General features: G+C 33.7%; 1 long non-coding RNA gene across 1 annotated transcript in view; it reads right to left on the bottom strand.

Annotated features, from left to right (window-relative positions):
• Nucleotides 1–7,725, bottom strand: part of LOC116074223 — a 94,827-nt gene extending 87,102 nt beyond the window's left edge. Inside the window, exons 1-2 of the long non-coding RNA XR_004112146.1 lie at nucleotides 7,633–7,725; nucleotides 3,965–4,142 (exon numbers count right to left, since the gene is read on the bottom strand). This is a non-coding gene — a long non-coding RNA (uncharacterized LOC116074223). The remainder of the gene's footprint in view (nucleotides 1–3,964; nucleotides 4,143–7,632) is intronic.
• Between the last annotated feature and the right edge of the window lie 1,609 nt (nucleotides 7,726–9,334).

Here is a 9,334-nt window from a genome sequence, read left to right as displayed (position 1 = left end):
TTTGCTTGAGATAGAGTTTCTCTGTGTAGCCCTGGGTATCCTGGAACTCACTCTGTAGACCAGGCTGGTCTTGAACTCACAGAGATCTGTCTGCCTCTGCCTCTGCCTCTATCTCCCAAGTGCTAGGATTAAAGGCATGTGCCACCATCATCTAGCTGAAGAAAATTTTTAAATAATAATTTCTAAAACAATCTTTTGTAATTTTCCCTAAAACTTCTACAAAACCATGCCATAGTCTCTCTTATAATTTTTTTGTTTTAACTACAATGCTTAAACATTGTACCTTTAATAACTTAGAAATATGCAGCCTTGACAGAGTCAAGGAGCCAAAGTAACAGGAATATTACTTTTATGCAGCTATCAGTTAAATAGTGCTACTATAGAATGATTTCATACCAAAATATTTACACAATAACTTGTTTCATGTCCACTCTTACTACTCTAGACTCCTTCAATAGTTTCCTGTTTCCCTACTTCCAACCCAATCCTATCTCTTGAATATAAACTCCACAGAGCATCTAAAGAGATCATTACAAATTTATAGTTCAAATTTTATCACTGATCTACACAAAACATATAACATTTTCTCAGGTCATTTTCAATAAAATAAAAATCTTGGGCTCCAAATTATGTAGCCTTTACTGTTTCTCATATGCTACCAGTCACTTTCCACTCCTTTTGCTATAAGAATAGGAAAGCTAATCTTTTCACAATGCTGACCTCAATAATTTGCATTACTAAAGTTTACCTATGATAAATGAAATGGCATCTCTACAAAACCAAATGCCTTTCTCGATTGCTTTGATTGTTTACTTACTTGACTTCTATGGTGCCAGGCACTGGAACCAAAGGCTCATACAACTGGGCTACACCCCCAAGTCCTTGCTATCTCAGGGTTTTTCTTTTAAGACTCAGATAAATTTCATCCAATGAAGGAAGCTTTTCATTACTACCACATATAAAATAGCAATTCCTCGCACTTTCTATACTGCTTGATAGGGAAAGGGAGGACTTAGAGAGATGCCTCAAGCATTAAAGGCTAGTTCCACAACCAAAATGTCAAGAGAAAGAAAAACAATGAATGTCAATATCTGATATAAAGTTAGATATGGGAGTCTAGAGTTCAGTTAGGAAGTCTGAACCAGATCTGGAAGTTTCCAATGCTCCAGGCAAGATGACTAGTGTTTATAATTGTCTAGAAGTGATAAAAGACATGATACATTCAAGAATCATATGGAATTTCAATGATGGGTAAGTCACTAAGTCTCCTTTGTTCTATACCTATCACTAACTTTTCATTGTCTATACTATCTTTACCATAATTAAGAGCATAATCATGCCTAATTCTGGCTTATTGACATATTATATTACAGTTATATTTTTACATGCCCATTATTATATTCTATGAATAATGAGGATAAGACCATTCGGTTCATTCAAACAGTATGTATTGGTACTTTATAACAGTGTATTCTGCTACATTCATCACTGCAATCTTTCACATAAAGCATATTATCTGATGTTAAGTAGGTAATTTTTATACATTTGTTTTATTGAATTACATTGAAACATCCTATATCACAGAGGAATAATTTTTCTCTAGAAGTAACTACAATGCATGTCTCATTTATATTCTGAGAATATACTGAGCTTATTTAGAGCCAACTTTATATCATAGTCTAATACAGCATCTAAAATAATCATTATCAAGCACTGTATTTACAAAACTAATTGAATTCTCTATTATAAACATTCTTGTCTTGTGTGGAGATCAGAAAAGGGAACCAGATCCTCTGGAACTGGAGTTACAAAGGTTTGAGTTCTGCCATGTAGATGATGGAATAAACTGGGTGCTCTGAAACAGTAAATGGTGATTTTAACCACTGAGCCATCTCTCTAGCCTCCATAAATTTATATTTAAATGTTATCTTTATTCCCAATAGTAGATTTGTTGTATTTCTTTTTGTTTCTTTCCAAAACACTTGATGTCCTTTAATATACTTATCTATTTTCTATCTTTATTACTAAATTATGATATCCATGGAATAAGATATTCATCTGTTATTTATATCTTAATTAATATCATATAATGATGTAATAATATTATATTTATATTAATTTAGCTAAACAAAGTGATACATTTCTGCAATCCCAACAACTTGGGAGGCTGAGAGAGAAATATTGTCATGAATTCAAAGCTGTCTTGGGCTACATAGCAAGTACAAGTACTTGATAGCAAGTACAAGATCTACTAGAGCTATATAGCATGATCTTGTCTCAAAATTAAAAATTAATACATATAACTAATTCATTTATTATTATACTTTAAATTCCATCCTTGTTCCCAAACCTGGTACAAACTTGGCTCTCAGTATGTTTGCTGATTGTTTACTTAACCAAGGATCTCATACTTTACTAAAGAAAATAATAGAATATTTAAATTATATTAAAGTATGATAAAGAGAAAAACGGAAGTAAATTTGCTAGTTATATATATTTACTTACTTATTTTCCATAATTAACATTTATAGAATACTTTTCTTATAACAGTATTATATTTTGCATGTATTGTGGTTACTGGATTAATGTGTATGCCTGTTCCACATGCTGCTATCTTGAGAGTATGCCATTTTGAATTGAATCTTCACAGTGTCTGAAGTAGTCTCTCAGAAAATAAGAATCATAGTAATTTGCCATTTATTGAGTGCTTATATTACTTTCTATTTATATCATTTCAAGTTATTCAGTTTTTTAACTAATTAATGTCTCAGTTTCACAAGTGGATAACGCAAGAGTCAGAAGTCTTAAGTAACTAAGCCAAACATCACACAGCTACTAATTAATGGAACCATTTGTAAACCTAGATCTGACTCTAAAGCCTTCTCTAGAATAGTTTAGCTACAGAGTTGTTTTCTGTGACCCTTGGAATTCACTAGGATCAAGCTTTGGGAGACTGCTTAGTTGTCATAGTCTTATCCAGGCTTCAGGTGCTTAAGTTCTTTTTTTTCAGCAGTGTTATTCCAGGTAAAATTGTAACAAGAGTAAAGATTGTGGCTGTCCTTTGCTTTAAAATGTAACAAAGGCAAAGCTTGTGACTATCTTTTGCTCTAAAGTACACAACATGCTTTGGTTCAGAATGTCAATCCTTGCAAATTCCACTGGAATTTAGCTCTAGCAAATGCTTTAAACCCCCTATTCATCTCTTTTTTTTCCCCCACTAATTCCTTCCTTTTATTTCACAATTCACTAGCTTTCCTGTGTTGATGAAATCTTATAACCATGCCAAGCTTTTTGGTTTCCTCTCAACCTACTAATGCTCAAGTTTCTGCTTTACCATTAACCCGTTTCTCAATTATCAACCTATAGTGAGTATAGCCTATAATGGCTAAATTAAACCAGATATTTTAAACCTTTCTCCTTATTTCATGTCTTTTTTGAAACTGTAACACCGTGCTGTTCTGACCTCTTTCTAACATGTAACTTGCTATTTTGTTTCTCTACTGGTTCTTTATCATTTTTGCCCTCTAATTTTCTATATGGTAGACAGTCCTTTATATTACTTTCATGTTTTTCAGAAGTTTCATCCATTTTCAAAAATTCCAATGATCTCTTCCATGTTAACAGGTCCTAAATTTCTGTGTTCTGGATTTTCCTTCAAAATTTAGTTCCATATTATTAAGTTTGTACTAAATGTTCTCACTTGAAGACATCTCATGATCACTTCAAGTTCTATATTTGCCCAAAATAACTCAAAGATCTTACTGTGTTGGCCATCAGGAGACCTGGATTCTTTTGCTGGTTCTGCTTCCCATTTCATGTTTTATTTCAACAACACAGTAAAATTCCAATAATTACAATTAAAAGTACCTTAGGGGCACATCATTTAATATTCAGTGAGCTAATTTTAATTGTAAAGATAAGACATACATAAACTATTACAGTACAAACTAAAAGTGATAAATACCTGGCTGGGAAATATAGCTCTCAGTAGAGTCCTTGCTTAGAATGCATGAAGCCCTTGATTTGCAGCATATATACATGGTATGATGACATCTGCCTGTAATTCCAGCACTCAAGTGGTGGAGGCAGCAGGATCAGGAGTTCAAAGTCATCCTTGATTGCAGATGGAATTCAAAACCAGCCTAGACAAATGTAAAAATAAAATAAATCTTTTAAAAATTGATAAATTCCATGAAAGCACACTCCTCTGTTATGAAAGTTCAGAAATACAAATGATAAGATGTTGAAAATGTTATATAGAACATCATATTTGAAATGATCTTTAAGATAGAATAAGATTCCATAGATTAGTGTAAAAGAACAATCAGGATTAGCAAGGACGTTGGGATTTTGAGTACAATTTTATAATGGATATTTGATAATATAGTTTGTAAAGTTTTTCTAGCCCAAATATTGTTTTAAGCTCTTCTTTACCTTCTTACTTCTCCATATGGTAATTATTACTGTTATACCATCCTCACTTGCCATTTTCACTGTCAATTCCCTAACCTATCCCTTACCATTTTTTGTTTAAAATTTCTGCAAGGTGTTCTAAATTTCTAAATTAGCTGACCTAATTCAAATATCTTCCTAACCAATGTATTGTGTGTCTTGTGTCTTTCTTTTTTAATTTTAATTTCACATTATTTCTCTCTGTCTGTGTCTGTGTTTCTCTGTGTCTGTCTCTCCCTCCCCCCTCTCGCTGTCTGTGTGTGTGCATATGTGTGTGTGTGTGTGTTTAGAAGACATTTTGTAAGAGTTGGTTCTCTCCTACCATGTGGGTTCTAGAGTTTGAACTCAGGCCCTCAGCCTTGACAGTAAGCATTTTTACCTGCTGAGCCATCTCACTAGCCCCATCCCACCTACCTCTTCTTTCTTAACATAGTTTATTTTTATACTTTATTACTTTGTTCAAGATTTTATTTCTGATTTCTAAAACATTAAATCTAAATTATTCTGCTTGTCATTCAAGTTATTCTCCAACATTACACATTTTATTCCTATTTTCAATATATCTCTTACATAAGACAGTTTGAGTGTGTCATTCTCAGAACTCTAAGTGCTAGTTGGCTCCTGACAATTCCTTTCCATATGTACTCTTCATGTGAATTATGTGTGCCTATTCAGGATCTTTTGTTGCCCAGATACTAATTTTTTTGTGAGTCCTTCACTACTTTTGAAAACCCTATAATGCTTTTACTCATATCTTATCTTTTTTAGTCTGTATAATGTTTACACATATTCTTTCACCTTTAAAACCTCTTTAATTGTCATAACAATTATTATAAAGTTTTAAGTATGTAATTAATTTATTGTAAAATCACAACTGAGAGATCACTTTTTAGGGTAGCTATGGAAATATTTGGAGGGCAGAGTGATTTTATGGTCTTCAAGGTTATTTATTTTTTGGAAATCAGCAGCTTGCTGAAATACATGGGCTGATACGTATTGAGATAGTATCTATAAACTTGGAATGGAATTAATGTTTTTAAGGTATTTTATAAACAAAAAGAAGGGGCTGGATTGAGGAACAAGAAAGATGTGTTTGCTTCTAGTTTCCACACTGTCACAAACTATTTGTATTATCTTCAGCAATGTATTGAATCTGTCCAATCTATTTTCCAAAAAGTATACCATTAACAGCTTTCCTGAAATTCACTGTTAGAAAAATCTAACAGTTTTGCTAAATAATCCATGCTGAATTTTGTAATGTCTCAACATGAATTTTCTATATAAAACTGTAATTATCTGATAGTCTATCACAAATCATCAAGCTACAAAAGTAATTTGGGAACATAGTAGCTTAAAGTGCAAAGACCAAGAAGTTATCCAGGTTTGTTTTCAAGAATCATTTAAGTATTCATTCAATAAGCATTAATTATATGGGCAGTGTATCAATCCCTAGAGATACAGCAGTAAAGAAAAATTCATTAAACGTTAGAAGTACCACCAATGATATCTGTCTAACATGGAAAACAGACAGTCATAACAAAGGTTGGAAAATTCTGTGATTGACAGTATTCAAGTACAAGGAAGCCAACTGGAGCATTAAGTACAGAGCTGATTAGACAAAGTTTCTCCTATAGTGTGGATCTTCTACACCTAGGTATCAGAAATATACATTAGAGAGGTATTTCAGGAAGACTTAACAGGATATTCAAAGGCAACAAAGTAAACAATGATATAAAATATTCAGAATTAATATCTTGTTTTTTCTAGCTGCTATAACATAATATCTTAGACCAGATATACAATAAACCACAAAACTTATTTATCACCATTCTAAAGTCTGGGATGTCTAATATCAGGTTACTGGTAGTGTCTGGTAATATATAACTTTCTGATTCATAGGTGGTACCATCTCACTAAATCCTTATATGGTGCAAAGGGTTAATATAGCTCACCAGGGACTCCTATATAAGGTTACCAATTCCATTCATGAGAGCTACAATTTCATGACCTAATTAACTCTCTTAATATCATCACATTGGTGATTAGTTTTCAACATAAGAATTTGGGGGAGGTACAAACATTCTAAACAAAGTAAATGTAAAATAATTAGGAATAATGTGATATATATATATATACATACATATATATATGTATATATATATATATATATATATATATATATATGCACATGATTGGGCATTATGGTATAGTGGTTGAGTGTGCAAACACTGTAGTAAGTAAAATTCCAGATCTGAATATCATTAATCATATTAATTATTTGAACTTTTGTTTCTCCTCTATAAAAATCATACTAATTTGTAGGTAAACTCCATAAGATTGTTGTGAGAATTAAATGAGTTAAATCAGACAAAATGCTTAAGATAGTATTTTTCAGATTACAAAAATGTCTCCCTACCTAATTAAATGTCAATTCTATAAGGGTAGGGCATCTAGCTGTTGGAGTATGAGCAGTTTGCTAATGGTTGGCCCATAGAAAGCATTGTGGAATGAATAATGATCATCAACACAATTATTTTTGGCATAGGTACCCTAAACTGTGAGGTTGAAAAATCTTGGTTGATTTTGTTTCTTTAGTATAGATTCAAAGAATAAAAGAAAAAAATAATTAAGCAACTCACCTGTTCAAATTTAAATGTGTATCTTAAAATAATGAAAGGTGGGCCTGGAAAGATAGTCCAGAGGTTAAGAGCACTTGCTCTTGCAGAGGATCCTGGTTCAGTATACTTATATACATGTAGGTGAGGCACTCATGCATGTAAGATGAAATCTTTAAAAATTAAAAAATTTCTAACTAAAACTATCTCTTGCTTTTCTTATGAGCTGAATTAAGGTGAGAACAACTTTTAAAATTCACAGTCACTATTCCTTGAGTACTTTTCATATGCCTGTCACATGATAAAACTTCTAAATATGAGACCTTATTCAAATTATAGGACAACAACATAATCCTATGATGTAGAAACTACTTTTATGTCTCTTTTAAGAAATAGGAAGGGGGGGCAGTTAATTGAACTTTTCAAAGTCAGATATGTACCTCCTAAATTGAGAAGCCAAAATTGTGAATGTTCATCTGTTGCCCTGGGTCTAGCTAGTCAGTAAGTGTTCGGCACATAATTGATATGCAATGAAGTTATTAAATGAATGTTACTAATCTTTTACCTGCATATGAACCAATAGTTTAGTTTTCATGGTTTCCATAATTTCAATAAGTTCAAGTGTAGTGACAGAATTTAACCGTTGGTTGTTTTTTTTTTTCAAGACAGGGTTTCTCTGTGTAGCCTTGGTTGTCCTGGAACTCACTCTGTAGACCAGGCTGGCCTCAAACTCAGAAATCTGCCTGCCTCTGCCTCCCAAGTGCTGGGATTAAAAGCGTGCGCCACCACCGCCCGGCATGAAAATCTCTTGACTGGTAATTCTAATTGGAAAAAACACATTTAGATTTGCTTATAAGTTATACATGTACATAAGTATTAACATACATATAATATAGCAACAGAAAAAATTAAATAACTTTTATATAACACATACAGACACAGAAACATGTTTTTAAAGTTTCCATTGTTCTAATACTCCTGAAAGGGTGTAAATAATATAATGGCAAAGCTATACAGGGCAATTACCAAATCAGATTTCCTTGTGTTAATATAGAAATTAGGGATCTAGAGAGGTAGTAAGTTGCAAAGGTCACACAAGAAATTAAAGTAAAATTAAGAATCTGAGTTTCCAGACTCACAAGTTTGTTTTAGTCTGAACGGTCACCATTTGCCATCTTAATTTTATAGATGGGGTAACTAAAGCATCCTAAGAATGTTGACAGCCAAGTTCCATTGAAGTAGGACTGAAAATTTGATTTTAAATATAAGACTTGACTTTATTCTAATGCTTCTTTCTGGGTGTGAGAAGGAAGACATCCCCCTTCTTATAAAACTAAATAATGGGCTGAAGATAATTTACAGAAATATTTGTCTTTCTCTCTAAAAGTAAATTAAGGTTGCTTTATTGCTTTATTTTCAGAACTTGGACAGTCCCAAGGAGGCTTTATAAAAGCAGGAATCCAGAACACCTAGCACAAAGGAAGGCACTTAATAAATATTTGTTGTTAAATCTATGACACACTGGAGGAAGAAAGGGAATGTAGGTTGGGTAATGGTTTCCCAGAGGATGATGGATGGACAATCATTAGTGCTGAAAAAAAGTGGGAATGAATGAGGAAAAGAGTTGGGGGGAGCCCTTAAAGGAGAAGCTCAACCTTTATCAGATTGAAGCTACAGATAATCAACAAATGTTGAGTGGCTTGTGATTGGTAGAGATATTTAAATAAGGCCCCCTTAAAATTATTATCCACCCCCACAACCCTACTCCCCTTTAAGTTTTGTTTCAGTCATTACCCAGGGACCGGATACAGAGATTCCTATGGGGAGTTCTAATGGGTCGATTCAATTTCAGCTGGATGACGCCACTTAGCCAAGCATTAAGAGCTACAGCTCCGGGAAAGCCACGACACAGAGAGGGGGAGAGAAAGAAATTATAGCAAGGAGCAATAAATCCCTTCCCATCCTCCCCTATAACCCATTCACAAGACCTCCAGAAACAATCTGCATTCACAAAACAGCCAGCTAGCTGAGCTGAACACACAGTGCAACCTCACCCTACACACGTACTGCCGCAAATCATATACCAACACACCCAGAGCTGTATAAATAATCACACTACTAGCGGTATCTATTGCTCCGTTGAGATACCCTGTGTCTACAACTGCAGTTTCTGCTGCTTCGGTTCTTCTGACAGATTGGAGGAGACGGAGGCGGAGGTGGAGGTGGGGGCCAAAGGGAGGTGGGGGAGTAGGTAGGGAAGGAGGAAG

This window comes from Mastomys coucha, unplaced genomic scaffold, assembly GCF_008632895.1.
Source record: "Mastomys coucha isolate ucsf_1 unplaced genomic scaffold, UCSF_Mcou_1 pScaffold25, whole genome shotgun sequence".
NCBI classification, from domain to species: domain Eukaryota; kingdom Metazoa; phylum Chordata; class Mammalia; order Rodentia; family Muridae; genus Mastomys; species Mastomys coucha.
Note: the sequence above shows the minus strand (reverse complement) of the source record. Positions and strands in the feature narration are given on the sequence as shown.